General features: G+C 39.8%; 1 pseudogene; it reads right to left on the bottom strand.

Moving 5' to 3' along the window:
* Window positions 1-16,890: 16,890 nt before the first annotated feature.
* LOC121438933 lies at window positions 16,891-17,337 on the bottom strand (annotated as a pseudogene).
* Window positions 17,338-18,359: the final 1,022 nt, after the last annotated feature.

Below are 18,359 nucleotides of genomic sequence, written 5' to 3'. Positions count from 1 at the left end.
GATATAAAATGACACACAGAGAGCGGCACTATGAAAACATGGCAAATATAGTCTTGCAAGTGAATGTTCTTCAGTCTATTGCCTGAAAACCACAGACTCGAGAAAGACACTGGGGTAGTTTTAGTGGAATCCTGAATGCCTGAGAACCAAGTGAGACAACGGTGAGAAACATAGACCAAGTGTGGCTCTCTGCACCAAAATCTCCAGTGTGTGTGTGTGTGTGTGTGTGTGTGTGTGTGTGTGTGCAAGAGAAAGATGAATACCATAGTTCAAGTAGACAGAGATAATGTGTGCTCCTCTATCTTTGTGATCTATTCAGATCTTCATCAGTTTAGTGAGAATAGATTTTTTTTTTTTAAAAAAAATCACTCTACCAAACTAAAAGCTAACCTTTTCCTCTGAAGAAATGATATAGTAAGATCCTTGGGCAGGAGACCCTAAACCTAGTCTCCTGCTTTGAACAATCTTAGATGCCAGTTCTTTGGAATATGGCATAGAATGCTTTCCTGCATTCAGTTAAAAATATAGGCTGAGAAGGGACAGAAGTCTTTTTGGCCTTGCTAAATTTGAACCTTATTGATAGTATGAGGAAGAATGGTCAAAGTAGACTTTCTCAAGTAAAGGGTTTGTTGTCATAGTCAGACAGGATTCAGTAGACAATGTTGGGGTAAGAGAGAAGACAAGGGAGACAGGAGAGCATTCTTAGCTGAGAGAATTAAGTAAGCAAAATGTGAAGGGGAAAAAAGCATAGCAGGAAAGGACAAAGCATTTCAAAGTTTATTAGAAACAGAAGCCTTATGTAGTTATTGCTTCTGAGAAAAATTTCTCTTCCTCTTCCTGTAGTCTTTGACTCCCCAAAACTTAGCTGCTCCTGAGGTGTGACCTGACCAACAGCTTATGTTCTAGCTCTGATTATATTCAAATGTGACCTCTTTTGAAAAATAAGATAGCTACAGAGGGATATAATTAGATCAACTGAGTTTTGTATTAGAGTAAAGGAAGCTTTTGCTCCTTTATGAAAGTAAAAATGTAGGCATTGATATATACACACAAAGAGGACACCATTCAATTACTGAAACAAATAGAATGTTTTTTATTATTAAATTTATTTTCTTAAAAACAATATTTTTCCTTTTACATATGATGGAGGAAGGTCATTGGTTAGAAAAATAAAGAAACTGCTTGGCTGGCCCTCATAGGTTAAAACATAGGTGGGAGGAATAAACAGAACAGAATGCTGGGAGGAAGAGGAAGTGAGCTTAGACTCGACAGCTCTCCTCTCGGGAGCAGACGCCTCAGGAGAGACGCCATGCTCCCATCTCCAGGGCAGATGCGAGAGCTCTGCTCTCTGAGACACATGCAATGAAGCTCCGACCCAGGATGGACGTAGGCTAGATTCTTCCTGGTAAGCGCACCTAGCGGTGCTATTAAGATGATCAGAAATGGGCTAAATTAATATGTGAAAATTAGCCTAGAAGAGGCTAGATAGAAATGGGCCAAGCAGTATTTAAATGAATACAGTTTGTGTGTTATTATTTCGGGGCATAAGCTAGCCAGGCGGCCAGGGTGCTGGGGACGCAGCCCCGCCACTCCTATTTCAACATACATATCTATCCCAGTTCCCACTCCCTACACCTTTCCCCCACCAAGGAGTGGCAAAATTTGACAGCAAACCACCCCAAGCTAGGTGTTGGTGAGAAAACAACCCTCAGAAAGGACAAACTTGTTGACACCCTGTATTGCAGTGCTCATCACTGTAACCAAATACCTGCGAAGAACTACTTGGGGAAAAGAAGAGCTTAGTTTAACTTACAGTGGAGGGGGATACAGTCCACCAGGTGACCAGCATGAATAGGAAGTAGCTGGTCACTTTTTGTCTGTAGTCAAGAGAGCTGAGTGCTGGCTTTATGCAGTCCAGGACCCAGTCCTTGGCATGGTCCCACCCATATGCCCTGTAAGTCTTTGACTTCAAGTAACCTAGATCATATTTCAAGGACATGTTCAGATGTTTATCTGCACACAGTCAAGATTCTGTCGAATTGACAGTCAATATCAACCATCACACAGTCTATTGGCAACTTCCAAATATATACTTCCAGAGACAGTACATTCCCATCCTGAAGGTACTCAACTGAGAGACTTTGAAATGGCCCTCTGTTATGTACTGCCTGCTCATCCTCCTCATGTTATTTTTTCCCGGAAAGTCATTCTTTAATTTTTGAGCATTTCATATTTAAGTACACTACATTTTCATCATGTCCACATCTTCTTCCACTCCTTCCAACTGTTACCCTATGCCTTCCAACATCCCTTTCTGAAACTTGTCTTCTATTCATCTACATTGTTGTTGCTATTGTTATTGCTGCTGTTGTTGCTGTTTGCCCATATGCAAAAGGTTGTGGTACTGAAGTCTTTATCTTTCTACTCTTGGAAACCTCATTATTTTCTTCTCTCTAAACTCCTACAGCAGTGTTTTTTCCCAACAACTTTTCAAGCAGACATAGAACTCACTGTGCTACAGTCCTTCCTGATTTCATCTTTCTCCCTGACAGACTCAAAGCTCAAATTTGAGTCAGAGAGATAATTCTGAAACCTGAGACAGGACCTGGTGAATGATAGAAACTCAGATCATATCTGTTGAATGAAAGTGGCCTAAAGGACAAAACTACATAAAGCAAACCCTGTGAGAATATATTCTTAGCTGTTTATATTTTTCTTTGAATTGGATCATGTCATGAAGCTCCATTTTTGATACATTTTCTGTGACAGATTCTAAAATAGCCCCTAATGATGCAAAGATGAATCAGACATAGCCCATGACAATAGGGACTAAAGAAACCTTTTGACAAACGTCTACAATAATTTCTAATATATATTAAGTTAAGAGTTTTGTGTGGAATAAATATTCTTGGAATCCCAAAGAGAAAGAACCTAACCAAAGGACTAGGGTGGAGGACTTGTTAAGACATTGGTAAAGGCAGATCAGAGATGGGAAAAAGCGTTCTCCCCACTCTCTTTTGGATGTGAGGGGGTGACTTGTACCGCACTGGCTTAAATTGTTGATTTTAGTGTTTCCTGCAATGTTTATTTGGACGGCTCAGCATTTCACTGCAGCAGGTGATTAAGCATGGATTTAAGGAGGAGGGATCAGTAGGTGGCACAGTTAGACAATAACCACCACCTGTAGTCAGCGGTTACCCCTACCAGGAGTGAGATCTGAAAAAAACAGCAGGGGGGACTGTTCTAATGAGCTTCCAACAGATTGGAATGCAGGTCCTCCAAGTGCAGCTCCAAGGGCAAGCAGCTGCCACTGTGAGCTGCTCACATGGCCTCAACCCTGTTCTTCAGTCAGGGCTCCCAGGGACACGGTGTTCTGCAGAATTCTGGCACACAGTGTAAAGAACTCACTCGTGTTTTCAATCTTGGAAGCCATTCAATTTAATATGCAATTGTACCACTAGGCAACAACCCCTCCTTCTCCCTCTATCCAAGTTTGCAAGAGTTGCCAGAGCAAGCACCACAGAATAGTTGGGGTAGTTATCGGAGGTTTATTTTCATTTTCCTACAATTCTAGTAACCAAGGAGTCTGGGATCAAGGAATCATCAAGCTTGGTTTCTTCTGAGGCATTTCTTTTTGACTTGTGAATATCCACCTCTTTTGTGTATATTCACATGTGTCTCCCTCTGAGATACACACACCTATATAGTCATGTTTTGCAAATAAGAAGCTTCTCTCATGAGGGCTGAGAGATGCACTAGTTTATGAGTATAATGATAAGGACTCATGGGGAGGCTTATTACTAAAGTCAATTTAGTAGAAAAAAACATTCGAAGCCTTTCCTCTATGGCTTCTGAGCCAGCAGTACATGGGATTTTGACCCAATTGAAAGTACCAAGCATGACTTCAATCTTATTGAGCAGACCTTAAATTCAATCATAAAGTGATGGGTCACTCCCAAAATATTCCTGCTTGCTATTGCATCAGTGAGCATGTCTTCCCAGGCCAGCAGTTACTATAGTATTCAGGGTTCACAGATAGGTAAGACTATGTTTCTATTCTGGTAGTATGCATTCCACCTTCCAGTTCTATGAAAGCTAGCCTGTAAAGAAAAGCATTCCAGGTTTGTACCAGTTTGAGTTTTCATGCTCATAGATTCATGAATAAAGTGTCTTAGGAACTATTTTCACGTTTAACTTTGTGTTCTTCATCTTAAGTTTCAAACTCCTTGATAATTTAGATCTGCTGCACAGAATGTTAAACAAGTAAGGATTTCCCTTCCTTCCTCCCTTCCTCCCTCCTTTCCTTGCTTCCCTCTTTCCTTCCTTCCTTCCTTCCTTCCTTCTTTATTCCCTCTTTTTATCTCCCTTCTTCTCTTAGCTTGGATATCAAAGTACCTGAAAATCTAGGCTGACTCCCCAAAGTTGAAATCTGTAGCACTCAGGTAAAAGAGGCTGTCCTTGGAGTTCTTTAAGTCTGAACTAATGGAATTCCCACATGCCTTATACAGTACTCATGAATTGGTGCTGTCTGCTCATCATGGAACTTGGCCATATTTACAATATTTAGTCTACCTGACAGTTCATGCCCCCACTGCAGGAAACTTGAAAACAGAGCTATGAGTCAATAGGAAGATACCTATAGGCTGATTCTAAAGTGATCTTGTCAAGAACAAAGCGCCTCTATTTCCAGCAACCTTAGTCCCATCTCATTCAAGCCACACCTTCACAAAATACATCAAAGTATTACACAGAGGAAGTTACAAGTTGTGTCTAGCACAGCTTGTAGATCAATACAAACTGGAAACCTAGCTGTTCAATATTGACCATTTGCACTGTCAACCTCAAGTTCAAGGGCCATAACTTCCATACCGCAAACACTGCAAGACTCAAGACAATGTTGGTCTCACTCTCTTCACGTTATTTGTTCTCTATATGCCAGTATTCTTTCTATATTTCCTGACAATGAAGCATCTGTTTGATTGGTTGAACTGCAATTACTAATTATACTTCTGCTACTCATTTCTATTTGGGATAGGTTGATAGAAGTTTCTGCCCAGCCCAGTCCTGCAGCCATTCAGTCCCAAAGAACACACACAGAGGCTTATATTAATTATAAACTGTTTAGCATATTAGCTCAATATTATTATTAGCTAGTTCTTACAACTTAAATTAACACATAATTCTTGCCTATGTTTAGCCAAGTGGTTTAGTATGTTTTCTCAGTAAGGCGTTCTCATCTTGCTTCCTCTGCATCTGGCTGCTGCCTGACTCTCTGCCTTTCCTCTTTCCAGAACTCTCCTAGTCTTCTTGTCCCATCTATACTTCTCGCCTGGCCATTGGCCAATTAGCATTTTATTAAACCAATATAAGTGACAAACATTTACAGTGTACAAGATCATTATCCATGGCACCATGAATGGTTTCAGAAAGGGAAATGCCAAATATCAGGTATATTACTTAAAATCAGAAGAAGGATATGATACCTGCCTGTATTTCCAGCATTTGGGAAGAAGAGGCAGAAAGATTGCAAAATCAAGTGTACACTGGGTCGACCAAACTACAGAGGGAAACCTATTTCAAAAGAATAAAATATAAAAAATAATTATATCTTATGATATGAGTGAGATAAATGATTTCAACAAAGTGTTTCACATATTCTTCAATTTCCAGTTTATTCATTAGAAACACAAACAACTTAAGGTATGCTTGGCAGTGCATGGTCTATCCTGGCAATCTAGCCACTTGGGAGAAATAAAAGAAAAGAGAGAGGCGGGGAGAGAAGGGAAGGAAAGACAGAGAGAAGGGGAGGAAAGAAGAGAGAGGGAGGAAAAGATAAATTCACTGGTATATTAGTCACATCTAAAAGAAATATAACAAGGGAAGAATTGCACCGAATTTTCTGGCTCCAAACTTATCCACTAGTCAATACCCCTCTATGCAATGGGAAGGAGTGAACAGAGACAGAGAAAGCAAAAACTGCAAGGACATCCTTCCAAGCACAAAACGAGAATGCAGTTTAGGGAGTGCAAGTCGCCATATAACAGTGTAGAAGACTTATAACACAGACTGCCAAAAGATTTTCAATTTCATATCAAATAACTACATTTCCAAAAAGACATTTAAAGAAAATGCTCATCTATGGAGATATATATGGAGCAAGATGCCCATTTTAACAATAAGGCAGGTAAACAACAAACAATAAGGGAAAGGAATAGTACATGCCCACAGACATGATTTATAACTGATTTTAGTGAAAGAAAAAACTCAGACTGTAATGGCAAATTTTTGAAAGGCAATAAAATTTTATTATAACATAATCCCAGCAAAAAATTTAAATTTTTAAATTTACAAAAATTGTAAAAGTATCTTTGTTAAATAAATTCTTAAAAGTATATATGTATGTAATGTAATGTAGTATTTGGAAAATAATTGTTCTTAGAATGTTTTTCTATTTATCTGGCTTACCAATTTAACGAGAGACAGAGAGAGAGTTTGTGTATGTGTGTGTGTGATGACATATATAGGCAAATGGTCCACCACTGAGCCATATTCCACGTTCACTATCCTAAATTTTCAATTACTAATGTGGTAACCCTATTCATGACGTCCTTTCAAAGCTACATTCTCTGCTCTAAATATCCAACACTCAGGTTCCTGCAGAGGACAAAATGATTGAATTAACCAGAAACCAGTTCATCAAGCTAAAACTAGAGCTTTCTCGTTCAAATGAAAACTCCCAGAGAGGGTATTTAAAGTGACTCCATGCTTGTAAAACTCACAGCATTTGCCACACTGTAATTGCCTTTGTGGTCCTCTCTGGGCTCCCATCCCTGTTGCATAGTCTCAGATAAACCAAGAGCAGCAGGAATCCAAGTGTCCTCATTTCCAAGTAATCTTAGGAGGGATGACTCCAATCCCCACCCCATTATGCTGAGAAGAGCCTTGGCTGGACCCCTATGCCAAGGATTCAACGAAAAGGGTCAGAAGATACTAGGACTGTGGCTTCCCAGAACAGCAAAACAAAGAGCAACAATGTATTTGGGAGCAGATACTGTAGAATGTGCAAAGGCCATTGTGGATGTATTGATCATTCACAGATGTGCTGAGGGTAAAAGAAAGGCATGGAGTCATTTACACATTAGTGACACAGGGCAGTGTGTGGTTCAGAGTCAGTGAGATCAGAGGTGACAGTAAACTGAAGCAGGAAAACAAATCAGATCACGGCAAGTGTGGGTGGAATTCTGGGTATAGTCTAATGGTAGAGCTAGCACCTGAAAACCTGGAAACACATGAGAAAGAAATAGGCTGGGAGGGTAGCTTCCTTGTGGAGTTCAGGGCTGGTATTTACTAGAGTAGGTAGAAAAGCCAAGGACAAAGGCTAGTGGGAGAGCCTCTGCCTCACCATACGATACATATTAAGTCCACCTTCTCAGACCACCATAAGTTCTCAGAACAGAGACAGTCAGCCCCGAGAGACTTTTCTCAGGCATGAGCAAAAGCTGTGATTTGAAAGCAATGCTTTTATCTTAACCATTTTAACAATGTGTTATAGGCACCAAACAGATGTGTTACTCTGATAAAAAGATAGCATATTGGCATTTTCAGTTTGTTTATTTTATATTGCTTCTAAGGAAGAACACAGTTCCCCTCTCCATAAAAGCCCCCTCCAATCAATAACGTGTTTAGCTTCAACGATAAGAAGGGTTTTTTTTTCTTTTTCTTTTTTAATTAACACAGGATTCTCTAGTTCGTTTGTCACAGTGAAGTCCCACAGAGTGACTTTCTAAATATTGCTTTTGTCTGGGAAAAATCAACTTGCCATGCCAGAAATGCGTTACCACGAGGCTGCATTAGGAGACAGCACCATCATAACAAAACAGTGCACAGCAGAGCAGGTTTTTATTAATAACAGCAGAATGCAATTTCGTTGGTTTTAATTTACCATTTTCACATTTTACTATGATATTATCCAGATATAAACTGTTATGATGAGAAGCCATTCACTAGGGACCAAAGAAAGTTACAACTCTGCTTTGGAGAAAAAGACTATATATATATCTGTTCTGTGAAGGACACCCTAATAAAGATTGGTCTGGAATTCCTCTCTTTATGACGATTGACTTATCAGCAATACTTCTCGCAGCACAGTTGGAAATTAAATAATTGCTAGAAACTGTAGATATTTTACTTGGCAAAAACCCCTAGGTTTATCTGATTTATTTTTGTTAGAACTGGGCCCTGTGGATATTTAGAAATGTTTCATGAAAGAACAGTAGAATATAAATGAAACAAGCAAAAATCCCTGTTCAAAGGCTGCCTTTAGCTCCATCCTCACTGTTGTGATAACACAAATAAACCAAGGACAAACCTTTGGTGATGGTGTTGGGTGAAAACATTACTCTAAATTAAAACATTATGGGTTACCGACATCTGGATTTTTTCTCCTTCTTCATAATCATTCTCATCCATTTGCTGTGTGTTATTTGTCAGCGGGCACTACGGAGTGACACAGAGTCTCAGAACACATGCCTGGTATACCAACCTCCAAAACAGGAAGGGCCATATACCCTGGTAGGCAGGCTTTCCTGACCTCGGCTTACACCCCGAGACAAGGCCATCCATTGTTTAGGGAGAAAAGCAGATACGCACTGTGCAATAATCTGGGCTTGCTTTAGGAAGGACGAAGGCTTATAGACTTAAACTTTGAAATGTTGTCCGCTAAAGTAGATATTGAGATCTATGACATACTAAGCACTGCTGGAACGTCAAAGAAATGAAGATTCTTGGAAATTTATGAGTCTATTTGAAAAGAGAAAAATCTTGTAGACAGTAATCAGTAATACGACTAAGCTTGGAAAACAATTATAATCTCTCTTTCACGTGTAGGTCATGGTTAGGTTGTCTCTAATGACTTCTCTGTGATTTTGTTTAATTTTTAACTGTTACTTTTTCTAAAGATTTGTGTGTATTTTATCGGTACATATTAGTGCTTGCATGAATAAATGTATATATGTATACCTGGTGCTATAGAGACCAGAAGAGGTAGCTACATTTGGTTTTAAGCTGCCTGACAGGTGCTGGGAACTGAACTCAGATCTCTGCCAAAGCATCATGGGCACTTAACCTCTCCAGTTATGATTTTTTAAATTAACTTTTTGAGAAATTTTCTTCATATTCATGAAAATGACTGTAAATTTCCCTGGAAGCCCATTAGACAAAAGGATTTAGACATGAGAGTTACCTTAGGAAACTGAGTCTAACTGTTCAAAATACACAGATTTACATTTAGTCTGATCTTCCACTATATTCTGCACAGTTTAAGAACTGTATCAACTGCTGGGTGGTGGGAGTGCACGCCTTTAATCCCAGCACTTGGGGGGCAGAGGCAAGCGGATCTCTGTGAGCTTGAGGTCAGCCTGGCCTACAGAGTGAGTTCCAGGACAGCCAAAACAGAGAAAGCTTGTTAGAGCGAGCAAGCGAGAGAGAGAGAGAGAGAGAGAGAGAGAGAGAGAGAGAGATCAATACTATATGAGACGTGACAATTTAAATAGTCATATTCAACAATAAGAAACAGACAATGAGAATTTAAGACGCTGGGCTAAGAGTGTAGGATTCTGCCTCTGCCGCCCACGGATATTTATTCCCCTGTCCTAGATCATTAAATTGCACCAAGAAAAATAATACAAGCAGAAGTTGCAAAGAGCCAAGAAAGCCAGAAGGGGGCAATATTCAGTCTTCCTGGAAGGCCCTGGTGAACGTTCCCAGGGGTGATAAAAACAGAACTACAGCTTCAGGGATGAGCAGAGTCTATCAAATACAGGCAAGTAGAAGGTTCCTGGAAACTGGAAAAAAGGATGACAAGGAGAAAAAAAATCAGGTGAAGGGAGAAACAAATGCAAAAGGCATGGGTACTCAGTGTGGATTGTTCCTAAACGGTGGTGGTAAGTCTGATATCTTCAAAACCTAAGTAAGAAAAAGAGACGGCAGAAAGCTTAGGTTGTGTCAGCTAAGGACCTTCTGGGTAATAAAAGGCACATTTTTTTTTTTTTTAAACAGAGAACCTACAATGGCAAATTTGATAAGGTTCTGGTGTGTGTGTGTGTGTAGAGGTAACACACTGGGAAAGACACATTAGAGGCAGGGAGAGAAGAGGGCTCTTAACTTTGTAAAATCTCACAGTACAAATGTTCCTATCTTATGTGTGTTTGGGAGTTTAAGAATTTGTTGAGCAAAACAAAAAGATGGAAATTAGAAATATGGAAATGGGGAATATTTTAGTGAACCCTGTATAACTGGAATACATCTGGGGATACCAGAATAAACATATGGCTTTTATTGCCACAAACAAATACGTATATAATGAGATACAGAAATTACAAGATGATCTCTCCCTTTCTCTTTCTTTCTCTTTCTCTTTCTCTCTCTCTCTCTCTCTCTCTCTCTCTCTTTCTCTTTCTCTCTTTATGTGTGTGTGTGTGCGTGTGTGTGTGTGTGTGTGAGAGAGAGAGAGAGAGAGAGAGAGAATGTTCCCTCCAATTAAAGGGTTTAGAAGTAATGACCTACGGAACCAATAAATACATATGGCACCTGTTGGGGGAGGCTGTCATTCGTTCCCAGCCGCTTAGACTGAACATAATCACTTAGAAAATATATTATTTCCCATACCGTTTGGCCAATAGCTTAAGGGTATTGCTAGCTAGCTCTTATATCCTAAACTAGCCTATAATCTGGACATCACCATGAGGTCATGACCCACCAGCAAAGTTTCGGCAGACTCCAGCTGAGGCGTCTGTCTTTGGAGGCAGCTGCATGTCTTCTCACTGACTCTGCATACTTTCTCTCTATCTTCATACACACACAGAGAGAGAGAGAGAGAGAGAGAGAGAGAGAGAGAGAGAGAGAGATTTTCCAGCCTGGCTATATTCTGTTAAGCCATTGACTGAAAGCAGTTTTTTTATTAATCAATAAAAGCAACACATATATTCCCACACCAAGCACCAAACACACTTGAGGTGAAAGAACTGATTTGGGGGCGGAAAGAGAGACTGTGCAAGATAATTCTAGGGAATTTTATTATTCTAGAATGCAACAAAATACTAAAATTAATAAGGGATAGTTTTAAAAGTACCCTGAGACAGACACAAAAAGTTTTCTATTGGATAAATATGAGATAAACTTGAGAAACATAACAGTGGCAAAAATGTACACCCATTGAATAAAAGAAATGTCTATGAGCTCATACTCATAATGTAGAAGAAGAAGAAAATCTAATTGTTTAATGTGGTAGTTAACACAAAAGGCACAGTAAAGCTGGAATCACCAATGAAGCTATAAGCAGAGATAAGACTGGCTGAAATGAGTATCAATTTCCCAAATAGCTCAGAGAGCATCAAACATCTACAGAAAACAGACACAAGGGAAGCAGTGGTACCTTTTATTTTACAGGGGAGGAGATGGTAGGTACCCAAAGGCACTAACTGAAAAAGACAAGGAAGCTGTCTATGTCAGAGCCAAATCTTTAAAAACTAAACCATTTCACTAAAGCTACTTTGCCAATTTGTAACACCAAAGTACAGAATCCAAGCAGGAGCAGATTTGGGACTCCAGGCTGAGATGTGCTGCCAGCAGGGGCATTCGTCACCTGCTGACACTCTGTAGTTAATGCCAGTGGGCAGTGAGGTGACCCCAGGAGTACACTACATACCCGTCAAATAGCAAACACATATTTTCTCACCATGTAGGGGGCTGTTGCCAGGAAATCCCACAGACCCCCTAAAAAAAACAGGCCAAAGAAAAACAAAGAGGCAATATCCCCCGTCTTTTGTCCATAGGACACTGGAGTTCAGGACAGGGCCCTCTGTAGGTGGCCTCGGGATCCAGAGGAAAACCCAGCCATAGCCCCTAAACTATATTTATGCTGGTGAGTGGGGAGGCAGGGGTCCTGGGAAGAGGCCAGGTATCGATGTTTGTTCTAAGTATCATACTTGATTCCTCCTTTCCCTTCTGAAGTATCACTATCATTCTTAGATTATAAAGGAAAAGATGGGAGGTTAGAGCATACAGAAACATATAGCAAAGAGCAGCGTTAATCTACGAGCCAGAGCTATAATTGCTGTTTCATTCCTTAGCAACGTGTCACTCCAGGAGGTGAGCACGCCACTGGGATGTCACCGTTCCTAAACGTGCAGGCCCCCATTGTACAGAAAATGACAGTGAAGGCACATCAAGATGAACCCTCATGTGCTGATGATTCAAGTTCTCTGCTTATTCTTTTGAAAGCTATCTCATATAGGAAACGTTTTCTTTTCCAGCATTCCTTCGTAGATCGGGGGTCTCCCTCTTGAGTCTGTAAAGGACAAAGCGGTCCTCTCTATGCTGTTCCAGTGAAAGCATGGCATTGACAACAGCAGAATTCGAGAGTCACATAGAATGGGTTTACCTACAGACAAGCTTCTGGGACACATGCCTTTCTGTTTGTATATACTGTATTTCCAGGTGTAGCCGCTGCTGTACAGTGTATACACATGAGTCCCACTTAGCTCTTGTTCAACTGGCCAGCACGAGCAGGAAACAGCCCCCACCCTGGATGAGGCATCCAGAAAGTTGATTAATGACGTGAGGCAGAGTTGGCTGAGGAGGAGAGTTCTTCACATGCTGTTTTGAGAAGGGCTATAGCTGGGCCAAGGAAAGAAAGGTGCGCTTTGTAAGTAGGAGGTGGCAGGCAGCATCAGCTAATTAGGTTTGGGTTAAGGCTAGTGGGTGTTGAACATTCCCGCTAATGGCTGTTACTAATGGGAAAAATGGGATCATTTGTTAATTTTACTTAAGAGTGGGTGTTGAAGGCAGGTTGGAAAAAAAAGGGTGAATATGGACCATTTGGGATAAACTGGATGAAAAGTGGAGGGGAAAAAAGTCATGATTTTTGTAAAAAGAACAAGACACCAATTTTGCATTGGGACCAGACTATCTTGCCTTTACGAAAATGTGGCCACCAACTTCTATTTAACCAGGCAGATTTTCAAGCCCTTTATCTGTCTTCCAATACATCTTTTCTCCCTATCCAATTTATAGATGTTTTGTATACTGCTTGTCTTGGAGATATGTTAATAAGAATGATGGGCTGGGGATGTGAGTTATTGATAGAATGTTTGTTTAGTGTTCAACTCTGAGACAGATTCTACTATTGGGGAAAAATGGGCTTCTTATGTATTTTTACCTCCATGACTAAATTCAAATTTACAATAAAGCTATTGGGGTATTGGCATACACATGCGTGTGTGTGTGTGTGTGTGTGTGTGTGTGTGTGTGTTTGAGAGAGAGAGTTTGATTCCTATTTTACAAGTGAGAAGATTATTAATACTGTTTTTTTAAAGCTTTATGCTTAATGGAACATCTTTACATTTGCAATCCTTTTTGGTAGAATTTTTTAAATTATTTACTAGATTACCAATGTTTTGCATGAAAAAACTTCCTTCCTAGTCCATCGAATACTCCATCTCAGTTTTCATAGACAGAGTTATTTGTTCCTCTGATTCCATGGTAAGCCCTCAATTAATGTATGGATAACCAATATGGACTGGACCAAGAACTGTGAACTTCAATGACAACTTATTCTTCACTGGAGATATCTGAAGAACACTCCCCTTTCTGCATGGAATCTGTAGGACATGTACAACACAGCCTTGTTCCCCCCTGACACACACACACAATGTTGATGTCACCATGACCTAAGAAGGGCTTGGTATAGACACTTGTCTTTTAGTAAAATATTAGACAAGGAATCTCCATTTTATAGCTTTTGGCAAAAATATTCTATAAGTGTGCAGAAACACGATCCACATGATGGGCTTCTCCTCATCCTACCCTGAGATTTGGTGAGACACAGGGTCCTTGGCTAAAGCTCCTACTTGGAAACTGCAAATGCATTTGATCCAAGTCTTCAGTCTCTCTAACTAACTGCGCTGGATTTCAGGTGACCTATTGTGATGGTAGATGTAGAAGACATGGTCACTGTAGACAAGGAAGGATACTATTATAAACATTAGAGGCCTGTAGGACTGAAATGGAATCGCTATTGCACCAACTGTCACATTGGGATTTCAGGTAAGTTGTGTCACTTTGTAATGCCTTCTAGTTTTTCAAAAATTGGAAATCAGTGTAAACTATACACTATGTCTTCATATGCATAAGGCTGTTTGTTCTCATGGCCTATGCTATATCAGCCATGAATATTTCAACCCAAACTCGGGATAACAACAACCTAGAGTCAAAATCACTAAACTATGATCCCCTAAGGTCTTGGATGAAAGTTGTTGCTTTGCTCCTTAAAATCCTGATATAATAACACCAGCTTTACACACACACACACACACACACACACACACACACACACGACTCCTAGATTAATCATATAACTATAGCAGATTTTTTTAACTCAAAACCATTAGACCTAAAAGAAATAATGATAAGTTAAATATACTGGCCATGGTGGTATGAACCCATTATCCTGTACACGGAAGGAGAAGAGAGGAAAATGGAGAAACTGAGGTTAATCTGGCCACATAGTAAGATCCAGTTTCAAAAACAGAATGTAGCATTTTAGATATTCTTGGAAATCAACCATAAAAGGTATCTCCATTTATACAAAAAGCAACTGTATCAACTTTATTTTTATATTTAATTTTAGAAATACTCAACAACTATCTTTGCAATATGAAAATCCCTTTAGGTTTAGAGGAGCACCCAGGCCTGTTCAATTTTAGTTTGGAAAATAATGGCGTTAGAGGAAACAGGAAAACTACACTAACCATCCAAAGACATGCAAACAAGGGGATCTAAAGGACTTAAGTACCTGTTGAAAAACTTCTGCACATATTATTTACTTTCTTAGGCCATCCTCCTACCAACCAGGATGTGTCTTCAAATCAAATGCCCAGAATTGCCTGTATTTGTTGAATGAATGAGGGTCATCACTGATTGTCAACCTGAGCAGTATTCAAGTAGCCCCAAGTTTCAAAGACTCAACAAGGTAAAGTCAACTGAAGAAGTATGTGGTCACATCCTGTAACAGCATACAGCAATACCACATCCAGAATACTGACATTGATAGGATCAAGATACCAAAATAGATCTTCCATGTTATTCTATCATAGCTACATCCACTTGCCCTGACTCGCTTTTTAATCCTGACAACTACAAATCTGCTCTTCACCTCTACTATATGTCGTTTTAAAAATAGTATACATATGGAATCACACAGTCTACTACTTCTGAAGATGTTTTTCACTAGAAAATAATCTATGTGACTAGCTGTATTGATAGGTTTCTTTTTTAACTGTTAACTAGTATTCCAAGAGTGGATATATAATAATTAAATTATTAATTAGCCTGCAGAAATCACATTTTATAGGCTCTCCACATAATCTGATGCCTTCTCGAGTATGATAATGACTATTCCCTGGATAAAGTGCTTACAACGGCAAGTAAGGAAAAGAAACATCCAATGGTGTTGGAAGAGGCAGATACAAAGGACCACAAGTTTGAGACCAGCCGGGACTACTAATTTAGGAGCTAGAGAGATAAATCAATGGTTAAGATCTCTTCTTCACTTCCAGAGAACCAGAGTTTGATTCCCAGTGCCCACAATAGACAGTTCACAACCACCTGTAACTTAAGATACAGGGAGATCTGATTCCCTCTAACCTCCTAGGTCATTTGTATACACACACATACACACACACACACACACACACTCACACACACACATACACACACACATACACACAGTAAATAATAAAATGAAATCTTCCAAGAAATATAGCAATTCTCTTTTTCACACACTGTGCACTGGCATTGCCTCTCTAATGCATAAGAAAATGACCTCTCCCTCCCACCAGCACCAATAATGTTCACACAGGGCCCTGCGCCTTTCTCACCATTGCTAATAAATTACTTCCCTAATAGATTCATGTATCCATTAAGCAAACATTTAGCAAAGTGCCTGCTAGTTAATTGTTCTGGAACATGAAGTAACAGACATGAGAAGGATACAAAGGCCTTCTCTCAAAACCTCCTTTCACTTCAGTGAGTCCAGGAGATATGATCCATAAATAAAATCTTGTGAAATAGAGTCAGGTCAAAACAGTTGTTGTTAATAAAAGTAAATCAGGGTAAGAGTTATAGAAGTAATGAAAGGAATGTGCTGGTTTTGACAATAGAGACCTCTGTGAGGTGCCATGGGTTCAGAAGGCCAGGTGAAGTGAGCAGTTGAGCCATGCAGATGTATGAGGTCCATTAAGCAGACAGAACATTGAGTTTACCTGTCTTGACTTAAGACGACTCTTCGCTCATAGACCTGGAGACAGTAAGACAAAGAGAATGCTGTGGGAGATGAGCTGAGATGAGAGCTGTCATGGAAGAAACATCAACTTTGCCTACGAGTATTCAGAGACATGGAGTTCTATGGTCCAAGTCACAGCTTGAAGATATTGTTTGTGTCGTCTCAGAGTGGGAAAGACTGGATGTGAGATTCCAGTGACCTCCAGAGGTACCCCATGATGGAGGAGGGTCATTTGTCTATGAATTACTTTCATTGCTTAATAAAGATTGTTCTCTGACACCAGCATGGATCTGCTTCCCATTGAGTTGAACTGTGAGTGAGTAGTGTCAGCCTGCTGTGAAGCTAATGTTGCCAGATGAACCTTCTGCAGAAATATTTCAACTTTATTTTCAGTATTTAGTAATGAACGCTATTACTGCATCAATGGTAATACATTTCTGGTTTAGTGTAAATTAAGGATGTTTTCTAGTTGTGCATGGATGCTGGTAAATTCGTCAGTTCTGAAAATTGTTTAATTCAAAGTGATTTTATTGCTTTATACACAACAGAATTTATGCCACTAAGGCAGAGGCTGTGGGTGACTCCTATTTCCAGTTGGGTGGGCAGACCCGCTTAGTCTTACAGTAACGAGCCTATGAATTCTGCTATCAGGTCAAACTGAATTTAGCATCCTTATCCTTTCTGTTCCCCTCAGGATGCCTTCAGACAGCAACTGCTTTCTTAATCAAATGGTAGAGATCCTCAGGGAGTCCAGCGGCAAGGCCTTTGGACTTAAGGATTCTCAAGATTTTATCACCAGTCACAAAACAAACCTGTGCCACACCATGTGAGTGCCTCAGGATCATGCCTATCTGGGAGGGAGTCAGGCCTTTCTTGGCCAGTTTGTAAATCTGCATGTTCCCATCATCAGACAACAGTTTCAGCCATGTGGGGACACTCCAGCGGTAGGGCAGTGCAGACTGGGAAGTGGCCTTCCCGGGAGCAAGCATGCAACCCATGATGATGGTGAAACTTTTGAAGTCTCATCGCCTCTAAGCCTGTGTTTCTGCATAACTGAAAGCATGTTAAATACAGCAGGAAGGGTTGTTGACATTTTTTATGCGTTCCCGTGTCTTTAGACTCAGTAAAATGAGTAGACCTCGGGACATAAAAATCTATTAAGGAAACAGAGCCACTCACCGCCATATTTATTTCCACAGGGTAATAAAGGTGAAGAAAACAAACCTTTGCGGTCTTCCCTGAAGAGCAATTTCCTCGTTGACTCGATCTTTGTCTTACACTTTGAATAGCTCCAGACTAACCAAAAGTCTACTAATATCTCCAAAAATTTCAAGAGATGTGTGTCACTATGGTCCCTGAAAATAACAGCTAGAGGAAGCATGACCCGGTGGAAACTGTGCGCCAGAAATCTTTCTGAAATATCCTGTTGAGAAAAGTACTGTCAACTCAATGGGTAGACCTTCGTGACCACTGCACGAACTGAATGTATTTGCTCCAAAGAAATAAAGAATGCAGATTTACAACTCTCTTAGTTTTGTGGTTTTCTAACATTCCTTTCCAATCCATTTATGGATCTCCTTTAAAAATTATATACAACTAGAACTGGCAATGATAATTAAATCATTAAAACTAGTCAGAGGTGGTCTTCGAAGGCCACACAAAAATGTCATAATGATGTTTCAATTTGCCTTTATGAGCAAGGTTAAACTTCTGGGGAAAGGAATCGTAGCCAAATAAATGACTTACCTTCTATGCATATGTGTGCTTTTTCATGCTTAATAACAAAGTTAAGAAGTAGAAAATAATATAGTAAAATAAATCTAAAAATAAGCATGAAAGGGCTGTTTAATTTCACCTTCAGAAATTGAATTGAAACAACATAGCTATACATTTTGATTTTAATCCATAAAATAATTTATGTACTTATTAGAATTATATTCTAAGCCAGGTAGTGGTGGTACACACCTTTAATCCCAGCATTCAGGAGGCAGAGGCAGGTGGATCTCTGAGTTTGAGGCCA

This window comes from Microtus oregoni, unplaced genomic scaffold (assembly GCF_018167655.1).
Source record: "Microtus oregoni isolate MIOR12 unplaced genomic scaffold, Mior012 000058F_ref0000040, whole genome shotgun sequence".
In the NCBI taxonomy this organism is placed as follows: Eukaryota; Metazoa; Chordata; class Mammalia; order Rodentia; family Cricetidae; genus Microtus; species Microtus oregoni.
The sequence above is the reverse complement of the archived record's forward strand: the minus strand, read 5'-3'. Positions and strand labels throughout refer to the sequence as shown.